This window comes from Nanorana parkeri, unplaced genomic scaffold, assembly GCF_000935625.1.
Source record: "Nanorana parkeri isolate BGI_ZX_2015 unplaced genomic scaffold, ASM93562v1 scaffold562, whole genome shotgun sequence".
Classification (NCBI taxonomy): domain Eukaryota; kingdom Metazoa; phylum Chordata; class Amphibia; order Anura; family Dicroglossidae; genus Nanorana; species Nanorana parkeri.
This window is the reverse complement of record NW_017306830.1, coordinates 440,436-463,283: the sequence shown is the minus strand read 5'-3', so window position 1 is coordinate 463,283 and position 22,848 is coordinate 440,436. Positions and strand designations below refer to the sequence as shown.

Below are 22,848 nucleotides of genomic sequence, written 5' to 3'. Positions count from 1 at the left end.
TTTCTATTGTAGGGTGACAATGCTCGGTTCCCTGAAGCCCAACTGCACTTCGGCATTGTCACACGGGGTTCCCATGGAGAGTACATGTGCTTACACACTTTGCACTGGCATGGTGAGCCATCAGGTAACCCCCCGTGAGAAATGCCATGCAGTCATCACTGGAGGAACTTCATATAGACAGGAGGTTGGCTGCAAAGAGGCTACAGAAGACCTACAGCACCGAGATGCAACAAAGGATGAAATAGAGGTCGCAAACAGGTATTTTTTTTATGGATGGCAATTGTTTATACGATTCATAGTGCTTTAACAAACTAAATGTCCTTCAGTTAGGGGTCTTCATCTCTTTTGAATGACAGGTTGTCCTTTTATTATTACACCAAAGGCAGAGTCAGGCCCTAAAGCCCCCTCCTACAGTTTCAAAGTCAAAGGCACTGGGAAAATAGCGCTTAGAGTCCAGAGGTGTGGACAAGCTGCCAAGCCCCAAGAACATGCATGGGAGCAGGACAAGGGCATTCTCAAAGAGTGGGAAAAGCATCCACACGTCCTGTCTCTGCAGCTCTTCTTGTGGGATCTACATCCACATTCCTATTTAAAGAAAACAAATATTGGAAATAGTGTCCAAAACAGGCGAGCAGAGGGTAAAGGGCTAGTCAGCAGTATTGCCTGTAAGCTCCCTGCGGCTGACCTTTCACCCCCCCCCCCATTACTAAATTCCATACCTTTTTCCACACTTTCTATGAGGAGGTAGCCATATTGGTAGCAGTATATGTCAGAGCCGTCTCCTTGATGCCTGGAGACATGATGACTGATGGGGTAATATTTAAGACTCAGCAGAAGTGGAGGAAGGACAGATACACATAATGGATGATCTAGAAGCAGGGACATCCATGCACTACATGACTAAAGGTACCGCTTTCTCTCCAGCAAGCAGATCAGTGAGCAGCACAGTAGTGACATTACCAAATTTCCCTGCAAATCCCGAGAGACTAGTAGTCAGAGGCAGCGGGTGTGTTAGATGATTTCATACTGCAGATATACAGCTTATGAGTCTCAAGGAACAGGAGTGTATAGGAACCCTCACATACCAGAATGTGCACTTTTATTTCTTAAGAGTAATTCAAGATAAAACGTTTTTTTTTATTTTTGTTACAGTATTGGTAAACCCGTAAATTAGTTTTTGGTTCTCACTGCAATGACAGCTAATTAGGGATGTCCCGATACAATTTTTTCAAGACCAAGTACAAGTACTTTCCCTCAGGAACTTGCCAATACCAATTACTGATAGTTTTTCTTAAAAGGGACATGTGACTTTTTAAAAAACAATACAGACTAATGATTTTTGGGCAGTTTGAAGAACTGTAGCTCAATCAATGATTATTCATCAATGGAGAATGGCAACTAGCTAAAGACTAAAAATCTCAGCAATCCATGATTATTCATCAAAGGAGAATGGCAACCTGCAATCATAGATTGCGGAGATTCGTAGTCCTCTATTGCTATATAATCATTGATTGTACAAGTAGTTGTGAAAATGCCCCATATAGGGACATCCATACAGCTGAGCTGATACAATGAAATTCTGTGATATGGCAGCTTAGGTGGTACTCTCAGCGGCGTATTTTTGTCCTAGGCAAGGCAGCAACGCCGCCCTCAGCGAATCTGCCGCTCCAGGCAAACGCCTTGTTTACACAGAACACAGAAGACTATGATGGTGCAACTATATGAAATGTAGACCACATTAGGGAAGAGCTGACCGCATGCTGGACCTAGGACAGTGAAGTTGAAAGTAGTAAGTTCGACTATCAATAATGTCACCACTGCCAGGAAGAAGAAAAAAAACGGAAAATATCTGTCACACTGAGGGGGCAGAGGGGCATGCCGATGGGCTTATTTATTCACAGCTAATAAATAAAAGTACAAATTTGCTTAGCGCTTAGTCCAGCACTAGGGATAAACCCTCTGGAAAACACCACTGCCAAGAAGTAGATGGGATCTATATTTGGCCCTCTCTGGTCCATTACATAGGCAAGCTGCAAAGCAAGAGCCTCCCTCTGTGAAGTTTGGTATGGGCTGCCAGTTCACAAATGACATCAAATGGAGTAACAATGTATAGAAGTAAGAACATTTTTGTACAATACTGCACAGTAAACAGATGAACACTGTACATATGAGCTTTCTTATGCCGATACATGCACAGAATACAGGCATACCTAGACCCTGGCACATTCCAACAGGTCTGCTGTTGGGTGCATTAGGTCTAGCAACACCCAGGCTTCTAAAAAGGCACTATATGGTGGAGTGATCTTCTGCCCAACAGTGCCTGCTGACATCCACCACCAATGCCAAGCGGCACAGAAGCAGTAAGGGGGGGGGGGGGGTCACAGAGTCTCTTCTCTTTTAGGTACGAAACACCAGTCTATGGTTCACTGGTCAACAACATAAGTGGGCACCCCGATGCGAGGGGAGGCACAAAATTGAAGAGCACAAGAGGCTTCATGTCAACAGTTGCCCATACCGGAACTGTCAGAAGGAAGCCTACAAGTCCCAGGGATAAGGAAAGTAATCCTGTAAATTGAAGCTCCTCTACACTAAACAAGATTTATCTCCTGTATGATATAGGAGAGGTATCCACATTTTATTGCTGTAAGCCAAACGCAGTTCAGCTTTTTAAGAAGGCATTCCAAAAAGACAACTGTGTGTGAAGATCTGACCAGGACTTTCCGATCAGAAAATAAATCTAGACACAGCAGATTTCACATACATGTCTTTTACGCACAGCGTGTTCTGAATATCTCCCCGGCCAAACGTATTCTGCTTCAACACACACTCGCCTATTTAAAAGCACAGCTGTTAACATGATGTCTCTGACACCCCATATAAAAATAACAACCTTTCCTTTATGTATTGCTATGTTGCACTAACCCTTTAGCGACAAGATGATAATTAGTCATGGCAAGAGGCATCAGATTGGTTACAATCCCCACCCTGGCTCCAGAGTAAGGGCATAGAATTCGCTAGTGTACCCAACGCATGTCACAGCCTCTTCCAGCAGCTCAGCACCCAGCTTGCTGCATGTATAAATACTCCGTTCATGATCCCAGCCCCCGCACTGGGAGTGCTGGGGGCACTGTGCCAAAGGGGAAGGGGCTACCCTCATGACATCAGCCCGTTCGATGGTTTAAGCCACACAGGGGCACGCGATTACTATTAATCAGTGTCAGCCACTGGCTTACTGGCTCTTGAACTTGAGGCAAGCTTAGGAACAGCAGATGATCACAGCCCAGCTTACACAAATACCTGCACATTCCAGTTTCCATGCACTTCACGGCAGCTACAAAGTTCTACAAAAGCTTTTTTTCACTGAGCAGTAAAGAGAAGAAGTGGTACCAATTCGATCTGTATCTGTGGTTGATCCGCAGATATATGGGCTAGGGGGTCATACAACTTTTAGATTGTAAGCCCTCACGGGCAGGGCCCTCCTTACCATCTTGTCTTGACATGTATTGCAGGGGCGTCCCGAGACCGGTTGTCACCCGAGAGTGACGTCATTGTGCATGCGCGAGACATCGCCACAAGCAGGCGCGTGACAGTCATCATGCATGCGCGGTCATCTTATTGACACCTGCCGGAGGCCATCTTGCTGATGGACGACAGCAGAGAGAGGAGGGGACATTCACCCGGCGGGATGAGGTATGCCACCGGGTCCCCTCCTCTCTCTTGACACTGTTGGGCTCTCAGTCAATGACTTTTCAGAGGGGGTGACACCAAAGTGACAGTAAGTCACTGTCACCCCTCCAATAGTGGCACCCGGATGCGGGCTGCACCTCCGCTCCCCCCTTGTGACCCCACTGTTGTATTGTAAATGTAAAGTCTTCCTTATATTGTAAAGCGCTGTGCAAACTGTTGGCGCTATATATATCCTGTACAATATAACAAATATTACCTGCCCCTGCAGTGTTGCTTGCCCTGGATTCATTCTTTTAAAGGACCACTACCCTAAAAATCATGCACAGCTTATAGTTTTTATGGACACATCACCATACCCATATCACAGCGTATATAGACCAAGAAACAAAAATATATTATATTGCAGCTTACTTTTACCAGATGTGGTGGCTGCATTAGATTTTATTTCCACCTGCTGATCATGCCAGTAACACATTTCCTGTCCAAGGGTAACAATGCCTTTTCACTGGACAGTATGTATGGAGCAGTGTTGTCATCCTTGAACTAGACTACAATTACCCCTGTCCCGTGGACTGCAATAATCGCTGATCGGAGCCCCTGCTGAATGGGGGCCCCTGCTCAGAGCAGAACGGAACGGATGTCATTTTTGTGAACTGTACTAGCTGGACCCATTTTAGGTCTATGGGCAGTCAGATGTAAGGTGACATGCATGCATTTGCATCCAATTACCTCTGAACCGTCACAATCAGGTCCATCAAAGCAGAACCCTGGCCGGATTTTTTTCTCTGAACCTAGATGAAGTCAGGAAGCAACTGGATTTAAAAACAGACGCACGTCCATTTACAACCACTAACTAAATTGGGCTTCTGATCAGATCCTAGGCGGATACGATTAGACTGCCCCTATGAATGGGACCTTGTGTGACAAGCACAATGTCTGCAATACAAAGAAACAGCTGCATGTTGCCAATCTTCACCCAGCACTCCTTTGTCAAATCCAATCAGCTGCAAATTAACGCGTTTCACACAATTGGGCTAAGTCGTAACATAGCGAGTGATCATAGGCAGGGATCTCAATTTCTATTTATAGTGTCTGACCAAGCTGGCACCATACTGTGCAAAGAGTGTGGCAACCACCAGAAAATAAATATTTATTCTCCATTTTGCAATTTACATGTGTTGGAAAAACAATGAGACTATAATTCTAGTTATCCACAACATCTCCCAAGTGACCCTTTCCATTCCACAACCATGTCAATTTAGGAGAACCTTCATAATCAGCTGTTTCAAACACGCTCCTCGTTTGCCTAATACATGCAGTCTAATCGGACTAAAAACAGAGCCGATACTAATATGAAAAATTGGGCTCTCGCAAATGCCAACAACTACACCCTCTTCTCCATATGTGAAGAGCAGTGACCTGTCATTGTCACATGAAGGGCTGAGGTGTCTATGACATCCTGGCCTGATCTCCTCTATGCCATTTGGAGGGAGAAGATGGAGGCGCCAAATGGGGAATAAATGGGACAAGACATACAAGTAATGGAATAGGAGTAGGCAACCTTGGCACTCCAGCTGTTATGGAACCACAAGTCCCATGAGGCATTGCAAGACTAAAGCTGGCCATACACCTATAGATTTGCAGATTTTCAGATATAAAAAGTGCAACAATTTCCTCCATCTACGCTAAACTGTGTGGATGGAGCAATCTCACGCTGGGCCAAGCTTCAGTATCTTGTTAGTCGGCCCCACTGGCTCTCAAAATACCTGAACAATCTGATTGTTATGACAGCCAGCGGGGCCGGCTAACAAGGTACTGAAGCTTGGCCCAGTGGGAGATTCCTCCATCCACACAGCTTAGCGTAGATGGAGGAATCTGTTGCACTTTTTCCATCTGACCATAGAAAAGCTGTAGATAATCTATAGGTGTATGGCCAGCTTAACAGCCACAGGCATGAGGCGGCATTATGGGATTTGTAGCTTCATCACAGCTGTAGTGCAGAGGTCGTCTACCCCTGTAGTAGATGGGAGACAAGAAAAGAAGTCCTGTGTGAGCACAGAGTTACTCTCGTCAGTGCTTACACAGGGCTAAGGACTATGTCTCCAACCCATGTGCCATTCACTAAGAACCAGCGTTTTCACACGAGAAAAGATGCAACGCATTGTCATGCTTGAAGGGCCTGTTTTCACCATTACAATAAAGTAATGCACAGTAAAATTTGTTCATTACCACAATGCACCAAGAATGATGCATTGCAGTGCCATTCATTTTTAATGGCACCCCAAGGCATCTGTAGAACACACCTGGGCTACAGCTCACCAGGAAGAATATGCATTGTGGGAAAACAATTAGAGCAAGAATGATTATTTCCTGTGTTGGGGTCCATTCAATATGAATGGGCTTCAGTAACACAGCACGACATAACATAACATAGAAGAAAGCTTGTTGCAGCAAATGTTTTACTGCAATAAATGGATTTGCAGCAAACCTCAACCCCAAACTTCACTTGACCATTGCCACTGGCCTCAGAACCAGAATTTGATGCCCCTTTCACCAACATCGAAAAATGAATGGTGGTGTCCTTTTGTTCATTGTTCCATTCAAAAGGAGCAATCATGCCAGATGTACCCAAGAGCACCTAAGCTCCTTGACTGGTGGTCCTCAATCCTCACTCCTAGACCACATGGCAGCCTGCTAGTGGAACCCATATGGTGAGACCATTTTATTATAAGCAATATGTCCACCAGTACCATATGGGCCTTGTGAATGTTGTGAGTAAAGAGGCCATTTTAAATATATATTTATATGGAGATTCAACATACCATATTTTTTTGGCTAAAAATATGGTATGTTGAATTTTAATTTAGGGGTGAGGTGCCAGGCCACCTGAGAATTTTAGCCCTTAGGAGGTTTCATTAGAATTGAACATATTTATATGAAGAGCGAAGGTCAGTAATCATCTCCTCTGCTCCAGCAGCATTGCCAAGGGATGAATCACACCTGTTTTAACAGACAACTTGAAACTGGCTAGGAAATCTCAGCTACAAATGTGAAAACCATGTGCTTTTTTAGCTCTGGCAACCCCCGGACAGCCTGGCTAGCAATCCTTGGATCTGTTGAACATCTAGTGAAAATTAGACTGCCGATGGTCAGACAGAGAACATAAAAACATAAACCAGATAGGTTCTCTTTAAAATCAGCGTAGTGGGTAGGAAAGACACTGCATTATTACTGGCCAATCACTAGAGCAGAATAATACACACATGGTGACCGCACATCAACGCTGGCTGAGCCAAACCCCACCCCCACTCTCGCACTTTGCATACATTGCTGCAATAGACAGGACCTAGTCCCACAATGCTTTGCAGCTATGCCGCTCTATGTGGACTTGGACAGCTACCCCCAGGCTAGAAAAGCAATATTAACGAGAACACACACACACACACACACACACACACACACACACACACACACAGAAAGAAGAGAGCACTTAGCAGTGTCAATACTAAAGGTCAGGCTAAACTTTCACTGATCAGAAAAGCTTTTAACCCACTTGTGGTGGTTCAGCAAATAATGCAGACTACACTCCTGATCCCACGGCAAAGTCTAAATGGATGTTACTGGTAAATATAGCTTCAGGAGCCTACATAGCTACATCACAGGAGCGCAAATTGTACTCTTCTACAGCTTCACTGGCAGTAATGTAAAGCTATCATTATCACGGTAACTGTTTTTCTTCTAGCTCCAATGGTCAGTGACAGCATTTCTCGGCCTTTCTTAACATGGAGGAACCCTTAAAATAACTTCCAGGTCTCGGGGAGCACAGGATTTCTTATGATCCTCAGCACTTTCTAGTAGTGATAGTGCCGTGTGTCAGTGGAGAAAGGCTCCCTTAGATTGGGGGGGGGTCAGTGGGAGAAAGGATCTCTTAGATTGGGGGTCATTGGGGAGACTCAGTGGGAAAAATGCCTTCGTTGGTTGTCAATGGTTACTTAATGAAGAGTCACAAATTGCTCTTTGCTTAATGAACTCCTGGCAACCTCTGGGAAACCTTAGGATGTCAATTGAATCCTGGCTGAGAAAGAAGGAATCCGGAATAAAAGGATGGAAAAGAATGATAGAATGTACCCAAAGCCAGTTTGATAAATATTGTTGACTTTTTTCATGATGCTAAAACTTCAGGCAAACCGCTATCTATAAAACTGAAACACACATAAGCCAACTATCTTGCCTGCATAAATATTTGTAATCCAGACATCCCCTGCAGAACAGCAAAGGAAGATCCCTGACCTCCATGGATATTAAGCAATACTGTGCAGTTGAGAACCTGCCGAATGGTCAATATAGGCGAGCAGCATGATGAAAAGGTAATTCCTGTGCTTGTCATGCCTGTAAGCATGTTCCCAAGGTCAGATTGTGCAAAGCAACAAAGACTTGATTGGCTCTGTGTAATGACCCGTTACCAGTCTGCTGTAAAGGGAATTAGCCAAATGTAAAAGAAACAGTCAGGTAATTATACTAGGGTGTATTAAAATACCTGGTCTCCAGCTTATGAATAAAAACACAAAACACAGAACAGGGCATACTTCAATTTTGTAGGCCATCTATGGCTTTTATCTCCCTTTAAGGTGGCTCAAAGTAGCTCATCTATAAAGCTTTGGTTGGATATTCACTTAAAAACAAACATTCTAAAACCCAAAGACCAGGGGTGGACAAATGAATATGGAATTCAGGAGCCAGTCTGTCCAACCCAGGAGCCAGCAGGATCTTTTTTTCTTCTTCTAGGAGCTCCATTGACAACAACTCAATGAGAAAACTTCAAAATGAAGGTGCTGGCCATCATTTGTAAGGAGCATTGGCCACCCGGCTCCTGGGATTCATCCAGCCCTGCCATAGACCCATTCTAGCACAAATTCTAGACACATATAGCACAAATTCACTTGGCAACCATTATGGCAGATTTGGTTTAGCGAGCCAAATGCTTCCATACAATAGACTTGCCAGAAATGTTTTTGTCTCACTTTAGTCCCGGATTAATTTTTTTCATCTATTTTTAGGTAGCAATTAAAACTCCATTTAATGGCGTTATTTATTCATTACACTTCAAAAAATTCTATTTTTTTAAAAAGACAGAAAATAAGTAGCCACATGTATTTATAGGAGATGCCGATAATGCCCTGCCATGCAGGACTCCCCACAATTAGGAAACAAAATCGGTCTTTGCTGCATTGCCTGGTGCTGCTGGTCTTACAAAGAGACCATCCAGACAGGAGGGAATAGCGTGATTACCTTTTACCATCCAGTCAATAGACTGGGGAGGGTTCTTGACCTGGGGAACTAACTGGCTATACTGTCTTGGCAGGGATATTCACAACACAAGACTGGCTGAACATTGTAGAAGCAGAAGTGATAAAATTGTGATGTACATAGTCTGGGCAGAGAGCAGAGCTGTGGGAGGGATTCAACGGGCCCCACCCACTACAAGCTGCCTACAGAAAACTACAGGAGGGGCGGAGACTAGACCAGTCACTCTGCAGAGGGACAGAGAGCAGCAGTGACTGGTCTTTATTACCGGAAGCTCCAAGTTTCACACTGGATTACTGCACAGATCTGAAAGAAATGCATAAAGCTCACCAAGAATGAAGCAAGAATACACATGAATCTTATATGAAGACAGCATTTGTTTATCCCAAATTAAAACTGACTTTTGAAATGCCATGAACATGTTAAAAGATTTTAACAATCGGGTTCACATGTACTTTAATCTGGGCGTATGCTCCAATGGAGCAGGGACTGATGCCAACAGTGAAAAAGTACCATATGGTGTGCCATGGTATGTCAGTATTTCATAAATATGAGAAATCTGATGATCTGCAGAGAAAGTTGAAGAGTAAAACAAGCACAATCCGAGAGCTGCAGTCTGTTGGCAGCGTCACACCTTGTGATAGATAAAAGTTGAACAATCAAAGTCATGGGAAGGACACGATCCGAAACAATGGAGACCGAGGAGTGTTTCAAACCTGCCTGATTCCAATAAGAACAAGCCCAGTCCAAGTTAGGCCGAGGCACAGGTGTGGCATATCTGCAGTGTAAAAACTGAAAGCGTGACTGTACATAAGCTCCAACCACATTGTCACTATAGCAACTACCTGTCATTTCACAACTGAGCACATACCTATACGCCGCGTTCCAGAAAGACGATCTGACAGGCGCACTGGTAATTATATATTGCCGTAGAAGCTGTCACGGTGCAATACGCCTCTAGGTACCAAGTTTTTATTATCTATAGGCTCCACATCCAAAACTGGAAGTGCTGTACTACTCCAGAAACAACAGCCATGTCTGTATGTACAAAATAAATACCGTGCCTGGTTTAAAAAGGTTACATATTAATGAACAATCCAACAATGTAATAAAAAGCAGGATAATGTTTAAAAATGAGGAGTAGGGATGCACCAATACCGTTTTTTCCGGTATCGAGTACCGATATTTTGCTGTTGATACCGATGCTTCTGCTGGCATGGAGCCTGCTTCCCAGGCAATCAGGAAGCCGGGCAGCGGGCAATGGAACCCCGCCGTCCGGCTTTCTGATTTCCCAGGAAGCCGACTCTATGCTAATCAGCATGGAGCCGGCTTCCCGGGCAATCAGGAAGCCGGGCAGCGGGCAATAACATGTCGTCCGGCTTTCTGATTTCCTTGGAAGCTGGATCTATGCTTAATTGGCTTCCCAGCTTGGAATGGTGACTACTTTACAACACACACAGGGTCCATGGGGAACAAAAAGTAGCCCCCCTCCAGATGGAAGGATAGTCTCAGCAGCAATTCAGAGAGGATTTGAGGATCTACAACCGAGTGATGCACAAATAAGATACATTTCTGTTAATAGTTAAGGTACTTCAATGCATTTTTAAGATTAAACACCTGAGTTTAGTGTCACTTTAATGACACAGTACTGTGTTATCTTTACATGTTGAATGTTTAATTTGCCTCAGCAACCTAACAGGCCCCCTTCTTCCTCCGGGCCCCATAGCAGCTGCCTGGGCTGCTATGGCCAGTTACTCCACTGTGTAAAATATTACAAGAGCCTTTTGTCTGAAAACCAAGTGGTGTTTACCTGAAATGCGAGAATTCTTGCAATCAGGAAGAGTTTCTTATTACTTGTCCATCAAGAATAGTTACATTTTCTGTTTTTACCTCCCATCTGCCCTTGTTTTGTGCCTTTTATTCTTTACCTATGCTGGCTCTAAAACTTTTTTCCTTCCTGTTCTTCCTGTGCAAGGATCCTAGCTCAAAGACTTAGCCTGAAAAATCCAGTGTCCAGAAGAGAGAGAAAACGACTATGAAGGGAAACGCTGCTGCTTACATTAAATGCTAATAATTCGAACAAATATCCAATACTACATTGTGAGTTATTTCCTCTGTACATAAGAGTCTCCAAGGTTAAAACTAAAGTCCAAGAAATCAGCTGAATACACAAATGAAACAAATACATAGGACCGTTTTACAAGCCAAAGGATTTGTAATACTGTTCAGACAGTCTTGGGATCAAACTACCTCTGCCAAAACCACAGCAAGGTTCTAAATCTCCTTTCAAAACTACACTGCAAACTTACAAAATGCTCAAGACAAGGAATCCCATTAATTACTATGGCCTCTGTTTTCACCTGGGCGTTTTTGTCGCAAGCAGAAAAACACCTGTCAATGGGAGAAAAAAAAAAGTACATGAGCTACTTTTTGGCAGATTGCAGCTCTTTTTGATACCATAGACTTCTATGGGAAACGTAATGTGACAAAAACACTCAGGTGTGAACAGTGGTCATAGAAACTAATGGGATTCCTTGTCTTGAGCGTTTTGTCATGTTAGCTTTGAGCAACAAAATGCCTAGATGTGAACGAAGCCAAGGTGGCCCATGGGCCTGTGTGATCCCAACCCCATCCCACCCACACCTTCCTATAGGTCAATGGACCCAAGCGTTCCTTTTGGCAGCCAATAGGGTTGGAAAGAGGGATGCTAAATGTAAATGGTGGAAGTTGTGGGGGAGTCTTGTACAAGATGCCAATGTTCTGTGCATAGCCAAGCAATCAATGTAGGAAATCTCAAAGCATCTGCCCTGTAAACGTAAAGCCCCCTCCCTTACAAGATGAGGCGAGTACACAGGTTTACTTTAAGCATTACAGCCTGGTCAAGAACCCACCCCTGCGTGCGGTTGGATAATATAGCAGCAGTAGCACATGGAGGCCATTCTTGTTCTCTACCCTCCTGTAACAAAGGCAACATTGTTAGACTGATAGCACTGTTAAAAAGGAGTAAAGCCTTGACCATCTCTGACCCTCCAACTCCAATTTTCAAATGAAATTCTCCTGTTCTATGGCCAGCTTTACAAGCCACTCAACAGGTCCATGGTGAGCTAGAGAGAACTGGAGTACAGCCATTAACACCTGTATCAAAGGAAATGTTCTGCATACCAATACACAATGGGTTAACACGCTGAAACTTTAATCTGCTTACAGCTCCGAGATTTTTAAAGCCACCCTGTGCATTTCAGCTGAGCCAGAAGTCAAACTGTCCCTATGAAAGCGCCCACAGAAGCTATACACAGTGCATCCTTTATACAAAGGCAGTGCACATACAGAGCCGCACATGAGCTGCAGTATTTCAAACAGCTGAACCATAGAAGAAACAATTCAGAGCTGCTCATTAGAACACACTTGGCACCACTTTAAGCACCAACAACTGTAAAATCCACAGCTGGAGGCCAACATCCTCAGGTAGAGGATGGACATGATTGTGGGGGGGATAAACTAATAAGTGGACCTTGATGCAAGGTTCAATTTAAATTTTGGACAGAGTAGAAAGGAAAAAAAAGAAAAGTTCTTACTGCTCGGTGTCCCCAGACGATAGTAAAATATATCCGATAGCCAAATAAAACAGGAAGACAGAAGAAATCAAAATGGGGACAAAGTCGGCAATAAAACCCAGCAGAGAATCTGACTCTTCCATCGCTGATCCCTCACTAGCAAGCACCATCCTGCAGCATTCTGGGCCAGCAAGGGAGTTACCCTTTAGGGTAAGCGGTTGTTTGACCTCGTTGATTCTGCCCATGTCCAAGTGTTAGGATTTGTCCCTCTGACATCAGTCTAAACCACTGTCCAATGCCCTCTGCAAAAGAGTTTGAATATTTCTTAAAAGAACCTCTTTAAAGAAGGAACATACCACCTGGGCCATCAAAAAGCACCAGGGCCCATTTAGATCTTTGCATGTGCATAGAGGGGCGTTTTTTTTTTAGCGTTGGGATGTTGCATTGTCACGCATCAACCTGCATTTCCTTTATGCGTGCAATTAAAATCTTAACCCTTGCAGTGGGGCCACCCCCGCACTGCAAGGATTAAGTGCTCGTATTCATCTAGGGAGCTAAAATAACAGATATACTCCCCTGAACTGCAATCCCAGCCGACTCCTAGACCAGACCGCAACAGCCTGCCTTCAGCGATGGAATGTTCCTCGCTGTTCTGAACGCCAATACAATGTATAAGACATGATGACTCACAAGACTTTAGAGGCCAAACACATGCAAAAACGCCCCAAAGAAGCTCGGGAACTTTTTTTTTTGAGCAACAGGCATTTTCCAGCTGGCAACAAAATGCCTAGGTATTAATGGGGGCCATTGAAATTAATAGGAATTTAGGTGATGAGCGTTTTGTTGACATATAGCGAGGAAAATAATGATTTGATCCCCTGCAGATTTCGTACGTTTGCCCACTTACACAGAAATGAAAGGTCTATCATTTTTATCATAGGTGTATTTTAAATGATAGAGATAGAATAGCAACCACAAATCCAGAAAAAAAAAAACACATGATACAAATGTTATAAATTGAGTTGCAGTTCAGTGAGTAAAATAGGTATTTGATCCCCTACCAACCAACAATAATTCTGGCTCCTCCCACAGACTGGCCATGTGGTACACAAATGAGTCCTGTCAATTTAGGAAGGTGCTCCTAACGACAACTCGTTATGTATATAAAAGACCTCTGTCCACAGAATCTCTTTCTTCCATTGAAACCTCACCACCATGGGCAAGACCAAAGAGCTCTCAAAGGATGTTAGGGACAAGATTGTAGACCTGTACAAGGCTGGAATGGGCTACAAGACTATCAGCAAGAAGCTTGGTGAGAAGTAAACAACTGTTGGAACGTTTATTCTCAAATAGAAGGAATACAAAATAACCATCAATCGCCCTCGGTCTGGAGCTCCATGCAAGATTTCACCTCATGGGGTAAGGATGATCATGAGAAAAGTGAGGGATCAGCCCAGAACTACACAGGAGAAGCTTGTGAATGATCTCAAGGCAGTTGGAACCACAGTCACCAAACAAACCATTGGTAACATAGTACACCGCCATGGATTGAGATCCTGCAGCGCCCGCAAGGTCCCCCCTCCTCAAGAAGGCACATGTACAGGCCCGTCTAAAGTTTGCCAATGAACATCTAAATGAAAGCTACAGGAGGGGGCGGATACAAGACCAGTCCCCCTGCACAAGGAGAGAGAGCAGCAGTGACCAGTCTTTAGTACAGGAAGTACCTGCAAAGGTTTACACTGGATTACTGCACAGATCGGGAAGAAATATACAAAAGTAAACCATGATTCAAGGAACAATACACACGCCTCTTGTATTTAGACAATATTTGCTTATCCCGGAGCCCAGCTTTAAGAAAAACCAGATTGCCTTTGGCTGTGGGATCTTGCAGGACACACCTGGCATGAAAAGCGCCCTGACTGGTTTAAAGGACACGGAGTCAGCTGCTAGTGCCTCCTGTTACCCACACAGCACAGACAAGGGACAGCTCTTCAGCTCTGCCCACAGTCCTGGCAGTGCCCCCTCCTTCTCCAGCACTCACTGCGCCTAAGATGGCAAAGCAGAACAGCAGCCTTTTCTTCTGATGCCGTCACTTTACCCCTCCGAAACGCAGCTGCCAAAAATCACCGGCTTCAAACTGCTCACGGACTCAGAAATGAAATCCTCTTGGCTCATCGGTAAATAGGTCTACTGTCCCAATTCCGCTTGTGTCACTGTGGGATGCCATAACCAGTCCAAAATATAACAGGATATATTGTGTATTCAGTGGAGTCAGCAATGTGACTGAGAATGGGGGGAAGAGAGCTTTCCAACTAACCTGCTGCAGCATCCCTAACTCTCCGAACAGAAAATTGAGTCTTTTCCAGGCTGAGAATTAAAAAAAAACACCCAGAAATTTAGTTCACGGCACCTCCATTGAAAAGAACACGTCTTTCATACATTTCTACAAGTGTAAAGGTGCCATACACTTTACAACCATCGCAAGACCTTAGTCTTGCGATGGTTGTAAAGTAATTTTAAAAAACTTACAATCTGCTCATCTTGGACAGGCAGATCGTACTTGCGATCATCGCAAGCCCGCCCCCCTGGGGGGCGGGCTTTCGATGACTAATGAGGGGCGGGCTTACGATGACTGCAAACGGGTAGTGTGCGCGTGCGCACACCGGCCCATTCGGCAGTTGTCGAACCAGCAGGCTACTAATTCGCCGAGAATCGTACGATTCCCGGCGGGTTTTCCAGCCTGCTGGTTCGACGGAAGACGTGCGACCGTACAGTAGAAACGGTCACACGCCTTCCATACACTGCACGATTATCGTACAATCGCGGGATTTCCCGCGATTCTCATACGAGAATTGTGCAGTGCAGGGGTGTGGAAATTTTTTTTTAAACTACTTGTCCAAGGGCTAAAGTGGGGGCCAAATCTAATTGTCCCAATACAAAAAATAGTTTTAATCAAAACTAAGGATGCACCAATACCGGTTTTTCAGTATCGTGTACGAGTACCGATTTTTTGCTTTTGGATCTCGCCGACACTGAATACTAATACCGGTGCTTCCGCTGGCATGGAGCAGACTTCCTTGGTAATCAGGAAACCAGGCAGAGGGTAATGACATCCCGCCCAGGTTCCTGATTGCCACAGAAGCCGGCTCCATGTTGTTTGGCCTGCTTGATTGCGATTGGCCGGGAAACCTCCTTCCCGGTCAATCAGGAAGCCAGGTGGCGAGTAATGACCTGATTGACCTGGAAACTGGCTCGATGCTGATTGCCTGGAAAGCCTGCTTCCTGGCCAATCAGCAAGGAGCCGGCTTCCCGGGCCAATCAGAAAACCAGGAGGCGGGTCATTACTTGCCGCACGGCTTCCTGATTGCACGGGAAGCTGGCTCCATGTTCCCCTACGGCACTGCCAGTCAGAGGAAATTTTTATCCCAACGTAATTTCCGATATCGGGGAAGGTATCGGAGCATTTGGGTTAGTACGAGTACTCGGTATGGGCACTGATACTAGTATCGGTGCACCCCTAATCAAAACATATTTTACTGTGCTAAATAGCGCTTCTCACTGGTCAGCGCAGTCATCTGACCACGTTGACCAATGAGTGCTTGCAATTTGCGAGCGAAATTCAAAATGCATAGGGGAGGACTGCGCTGGACAGCAGTACGGGGGACAGATAGTACACCCATACTGGCGGAGGGGAGGGATTGTTCGCCGAAAGGTAAGTATAGCCAGGGGGGTGGCGGTTTGGGAGAGACAGGGCCAGATTTCATCGGGTAATTTTTATTTTTCCATATTACCTGGGAAAATGAACTTACCCTTTAATGCACATTATGTGTGTGTAAGAGAATTCTGGCTACCACCATGGAATGGCAGCTGCAATCTCAAAGCACATGCAGAATGTCCTACGCATGCGTTTATTTGCATGCAGATGGCGGGGGCAGCAGGGTTTCATTTTTATTTATTTTTTACTTTTTCATTTTGTAAATCTTTATATATTTTATTTTTTTAAACTTTTTTTTTTTTAACTTTTTATTTATTTACTTTTTCCCCTTAATGTTCTTCCTATTACATAGGAGATTAAAATCCCTTATGTGATAGTTTGGAGGTGACAGGTTCTCTTTATGGAACAGCAGTTCTGTGTAGTTCCTGACAGCCGAGACAGGTGGCACCGTGATTACAGCGCCACGGTCTCAGAGAACACACAGAGAGCCCGTAGAGCAGACATTTTTCGTCTGCTCTATGGGCTCTATGGCTGAGCCGTTATGCCTTAGTTTTCGGGGTCCCCCGGGAGAGCGGGCGACCCCGAAAACTACGGCGGGGGGTGCGGGCAGAAACGATCGCCGCTGCTCAAATTAATACAAGTGGTCTGATCAGACCACTTGTAGTAAACGAGCGGCGGCGGCTCCATACATTCAGCTCTGCTTGTCCGGAGCCGGGCTGAATGTACTTTAAAACTACTCGCCCGGTGCCCGAAACTGCATGTCCCGGACGTCGGGCGATAGGAATTCCACACCCCTGGGCAGTGTATGGGCACCTTAACTGGAGCACGTGTTTTTCTTCTCTAAGAAGCTCTTGTATGCACACAGGTCCGACCTATTAACTAGAATTAGAAGCATTTAAAGGAGAACTCTGGGTTAAAAAAAAACCCTGCAAAGGTTCAGTGCTCTTTTTGTCTAGGGGGCTAAAATAGTAGTCAGCACTCACCTCTTTCCCCCCTCAACTCCAGCTATGGAATGTCCCTCGGTGACCTCACATCTAATTTATTTATTACAGGTATTTCTAAAGCCCCCCCCGACATCAGTCCCTGCGCCCTCATGGAGCTTACAATCTAAGGTCCCCATCTCACATGCACATGGGGCAATTTAGACAGGAGCCAATTCTCGTTCCAACATTTCTTTGGAGTGTGGGAGGAAACCCACACAAGCACAGGGAGAACATGCAAACTCCATGCAGATAGTGACCTGCTATCGAGCATGGGCGTCCCCCGGTACCCTCGCCGTGACGTCATCACGCATGTGCAGGAGGGACCATCTTGGTGATGGACGCTGGCAGAGATAGGAGGGCACGATCACCCAGTGGGATTTGATATGTCGCTGGGACCCCTCCTCTCCCGTGCAACTGTCGGGCTCTCCGTCCATGAACGAGTGCCCGACTTTTAAGAAGGTGTCACCTGCACCCCCCTAGTGACACCACTGGCTACGAGGACCAGTGGGGCTGAGGATCCCTAGGCTCATTTTGTCCTAGGGAGCTAAACAACAGCCCCATAACGTATCTGTAGGGACCTGGGGGCTGGGATGTAAACATTGCAGAAACCTCAGTATTGTACCTTTGGCACACTGATCCTGGTTACAATACTCTGCAGGCTTCAATGTAAAACTTTTTGCAAAACGGTGGACCATGCCTTTCAGGGCCACTCCTAGAACACTTGTGAAAAGTACAAAGCATAATAAAAAACCTACCAAATCCATAAAAGAATTCTAGAAAACGACCATTTGGGAATCTGAGGCCACTGAAACTACAAAAAACAGCAGAGGCCCCCCGTCACTGATATTACTGATATTACCCTCTTACTGTTCACACAATTGTAAATAAATACTCCATCCACAAGGCCAGTGCCGGCCAAACAGGTTTTGAAAAGGGAGCAGAACTAGTTTCAGGCATCCTTATTCTTATGCCAAGCAAATTCTCCATTAACAGCACGAAATATACGCCTTCATCAGTGCTGTGGCAGACAAACGGTTACTGGTGCTTCGGGGGGGGGGGCGTTGGGTGCTCAGGTTTCAGTAAGGGATTTTCTAAAGCATTTTAACCTTTAGGGCCCTTTTACCTCTGCAGCACTTAAAGGCACATAATTATTTAAAGGTGGCATGCTCATTTAAGGGGGCACGCTCATATAAGGGGGCACGCTCATATAAGGGGGCACGCTCATATAAGGGGGCACGCTCATATAAGGGGGCACGCTCATTTAAAGTGGAACTCAAAAAGGGTTTATTCACTAAAAAGGTCAAATAGGCTGTTCACTTTGTAAAAGGAATTTGCACTTTGCAGGGAATGTTTCCCTTAGCTCAGTTGATGAAGTGAAGTTCTGCTGACATCAATCATCTAGTCATGTGCAAGCAAAAAATAGGTTTTTTTAAATTATTTTCCTTGCACACGATTGGGCGTGCTTTACAAAAGGAAAATATCACCACATTCACCAAGATACGGGAAACGTTCCCTGCAAAGTGCAAATTCCTTTGCATTCCATTTGCCTTTAGTAAATCAACTCCAATATGTAAAGATTTGCCATGTTATAGGCAACATCTAGAAGTGGTAACTGTAGCCTGAAAAACATGTTTTGTCTGAAAAAAATAGCAGTGCACCCCCTGGTATGCGCAGGTGCCTAGATACTCCTGAGCCCTTAACCTCATAGCACAGCACTTCCTGGTACATAAGGGTGCCTAGACAGTCCTAAGCCTCCGACTCCATAGCACTGCACTTCCTGGTACATAAGGGTGCCTAGATACTCCTGAGCCTACAACCTCATAGCAGAGCACTTCCTGGCATGTGAGGGTGCCTAGGTACTCCTGAGCCTACAGCCTCATAGCAGAGCACTTCCTGGCATGTGAAGGGGCCTAGACAATCCTGAGCCTATAACCTCAGTTATAGGCTCAGGACAATCCTGAGCCTATAACTGCACTTCCTGGTACATAAGGGTGTCTAGATACTCCTGAGCCTTCAACCTAATAGCAGAACACTTCCTGGCATGTGAATCTGCCTAGACACTCCTAAGCCTACATCCCCATAGCACTGCACTTCCTGGTACATAAGGGTGCCTAGACACTCCTAAGCCTACATCCCCATAGCACTGCACTTCCTGGTACATAAGGGTGCCTAGATACTCCTGAGCCTCCATCCTCATAGCAGAGCACTTTCTGGTACATAAGGGTGCCTAGGTACTCCGGAGCCTACAGCCTCATAGCAGAGCACTTCCTGGTACATAAGGGTGCCTAGACACTCCTAAGCCTCCATCCCCATAGCACTGCACTTCCTGGTACATAAGGGTGCCTAGATACTCCTGAGCCTCCATCCTCATAGCAGAGCACTTTCTGGTACATAAGGGTGCCTAGGTACTCCGGAGCCTACAGCCTCATAGCAGAGCACTTCCTGGTACATAAGGGTGCCTAGATACTCCTGAGCCTACAACCTCATAGCAGAGCACTTCCTGGCATGTGAGGGTGCCTAGACAATCATGAGCCTACAACCTCATAGCACTGCACTTCCTGGTACATAAGGGTGCCTAGATACTCCTGAGCCTACAACCTCATAGCAGAGCACTTCCTGGCATGTAAGGGTGCCTAGGCGGAAGCCATTGTTCTACTGTACCACTTGCCCCTGCCTTTTAGATGGTAAGCCCTCAGGGGCAGGGCCCTCCTTACCATCTTGTCTTGAATGGTATTGTAATGTTTTCCTTATATTGTAATGTGCTGCTCAAACTGTTGGCGCTATATAAATCCTGTATAATAATAATAATAATAATAATATTCCTGTGTAAGCTCTGGGAAGGTATCAGTGCAGGGGCGGGCAACTCCGAACCTCCAGCTGTTGTGGAACTACAAATCTCATGAGACACTGCAAGACTGCCAGTTACAGGCATGACTACCTCAGGCAAAGGCATGTTGAGATTTGTAGTTAAAAGCACAGCTGGTGGGCCGGAGCTGCCCACCCCTGTATTAGTGGGTGCCCTAAGAGAACAGGTAATTTGCTCTGAATGGGCTATGTGACAGACTATTTAAAAAGAGAACATCAGGTAGTACCAAAATTAGCCCTTACAGTGAGGGTTACCCCTGCGCTGCAAGGGTTAAGTGCTCGTTTTGGTCTAGGAACCGTAATAAAGATGATATGCTCGCCTGATCCTCAGTCCTGCGGCAGTGAGCGCTCACCTCTCAGCGCAGACCTCAAACCTGTGCTGCGTAACAGAGCTGTGTAAATCTAAGAACTGGTAGGACAGAACTACAAACCCTTTGGCAGGTAGAACTCCCCCCTTATATGTATTTTATCTGCGTACTCAGCCTGGAGATACCCTTTAAGATCGTAAGCTCCCACTGAGCCTTGGACCAACACAAACGTTCTCTATAAACAGCGGCGGACAGAGCGTCAAATGAACTCTACAAATGAACAAAAGCAGCAAACACAAAATCTGCAGCCGTGACACCGGACCCGAAGCCTCCTGGTACCCGTGTTCTGCAGTCTCCTCCCGAAACACGCAACTCACTTTCCGCACAAACATCACGCAGCTTAAATAGGTCAAACGACCGCAGACCAAGTCAGACACGGGCGGCCGACGCGCACGCCACAACGGAGCCCTGTTGCTTTCTACCCTGCAGACAGTTCTTGCTTCCTCCAACACAGCCCCTCCCTTCCCCAGCAGAACCCCACCAAGACCTGAATTCTGCCTCCCCCAGCTTCTTACCTGACGGAGGATGCACAAGGGGTATAAGCTGTCCTCTCCCACCGAAAGCCCCCCTCAGTCCGGTCTGCCTGGCAAGCAACCGGGTTGGAAAATTTCTATCCGTGTTTGGCAGAGAAGTGCGACAGCGATGTGTGAGGGAGCTGCCGACACAGATTGAATTAATCGACGCAAGATGCCAAGGAGTCCTCAGACCGCATACTGCGCTGGAGCCCCTCTGCATTCGTTAAGGCAGCGCAGAGGAAAGCTGCACAGAACAGGCTTTGTTCTGGGGGGGGGAAAGGAAAAAAAAAAGATGGAAGGGGGTGCCGGTGGGAGGCAACGTCCCCTTTCGGACGCTTACTACACACATCTCAACATCACTTTCTCTTCATGTAAAGATGGAGAACGGGAGGGAGGGGGAGAGGGGAAGCTACACAAAGCTCGAGCAAGCAGGATATTTAAATCAGGTAACAGAATTCCAGTACAAGGAGAACATTGCAACGATGAACCATAAGAGGATGCCAGTGCTCTCTCCAGAAAGTGCCACTCGCCTGGCTGCCATTACAGTCCAGCGGCTTCTTTCTGAGTCATCGACAGGGAACAAGTGTGCAGATTGGGAGGTATGACTTTACGCCTGATCTGCGTGCTCGCCGCAGGATTAGGGCTTGCAGGTCAGCATACCGTTACAAAATCGCCCAGTTGGCGCCCTGGAGCCACAGGTGTTTCCTACAGCCCCCCTGTACAGATCAATGGCAGGCTGCGGCTGTTCGCTGGTGAAGGCTGCTGCCAGCGCATGCCAACGTACAGATACAGAACTATGCCAGTGGACACAGACAGCCCCCATTCTGGATGCAGAATGTCTGTGACCGTGGGCGTACATCTGTACCTGTGCACCAGTACACACTCATGACAAAGCTCACCGGTGTACAGTCACAGCCTGTCATTGATTACACAACACTTGTGGCTCCTGGGCGCCATCCAGAAATTTTATTTTTCACACCGGTACCTCTGCACCCGTGTGAACAAGTCCTTTAGGCACGGTTCACACCTGGACGTTTTGTAGTGCGTAGCCTACGCTCTGCAAAACGCTCAAACACCGAAATCCCATTATTTCCTATGGGCATGGTTCACACCTGGGCGTATTACAGGCCGTATGAACGCTCTACAAAACGTCCTACGCCCAAAGAAGTACAGGAGCTTCTTTGGGGCGTTTTTGTCGCGCGTTTCCATTGGGATACAGCCAAGTAGCCCTCGGAAACGCGCATATTCGATACGCCTAGGTGTAGAACCCAGCCTAAAGAAGAACGCCAGGTCCTGTGCAGTCATGACAGGCTGCCCGGCTTCCTGATTGGCCAGGAAGCCAGCTCCATGCTCCCTCATCACGAGCCGGAGCCGTCTTCCCATCCAATCAGGAAGCCAGGCAGCATGTAATGAATCGCTGCCTAGCTTCCCGATTGGTCAGGAAGCTGGCCAATCAGGAAGCCGGACTGCGAGTCATTACCCCGCCTTTCTGATTGGCCAGAAAGACGGCTCCATGCTTCCTCATCACCTGGTGAAGAGGGAGCACAGAGACGGCTTCCTTGCTAATTTGGGAAGACGCATGGCGAGTCATTACACGCGGCTTCCTTAAATGGGACTTTCGGTTATCGGTATTGGCGAGTACCGAAAAAACAGTATCAGTGCATCCCTATCAGCAATGATAGCACAGTACACATAACACCTTCACATTGATATAACGCATATGTGCACCACCACCCCCCAGCGGGTGGGCCTTAATGCTGACCATATGCAAACATCCGCAAGGAATTTTTGGGCATGGAACGTGGTGTTCCCCATAAGGCACATATACAGTATGAATACAGAAGAAAACGTTTCTGG

At 46.0% G+C, this 22,848-nt stretch overlaps 1 protein-coding gene across 4 annotated transcripts in view; it reads right to left on the bottom strand.

The window, feature by feature from the left end:
• PACSIN3 (protein kinase C and casein kinase substrate in neurons 3) overlaps window positions 1-21,309 on the bottom strand; it is a 70,833-nt gene extending 49,524 nt beyond the window's left edge. Inside the window, exon 1 of one of the 4 annotated variants that reach the window (XM_018562156.1) lies at window positions 20,992-21,309. The gene's annotated coding sequence lies outside the window, so the exon portion shown is untranslated. Of the gene's footprint in view, window positions 1-10,919; window positions 10,980-20,991 lie in introns of those variants that run through there. The other 3 variants (XM_018562151.1, XM_018562154.1, XM_018562152.1) reach the window with 3 other exon arrangements.
• Window positions 21,310-22,848: the final 1,539 nt, after the last annotated feature.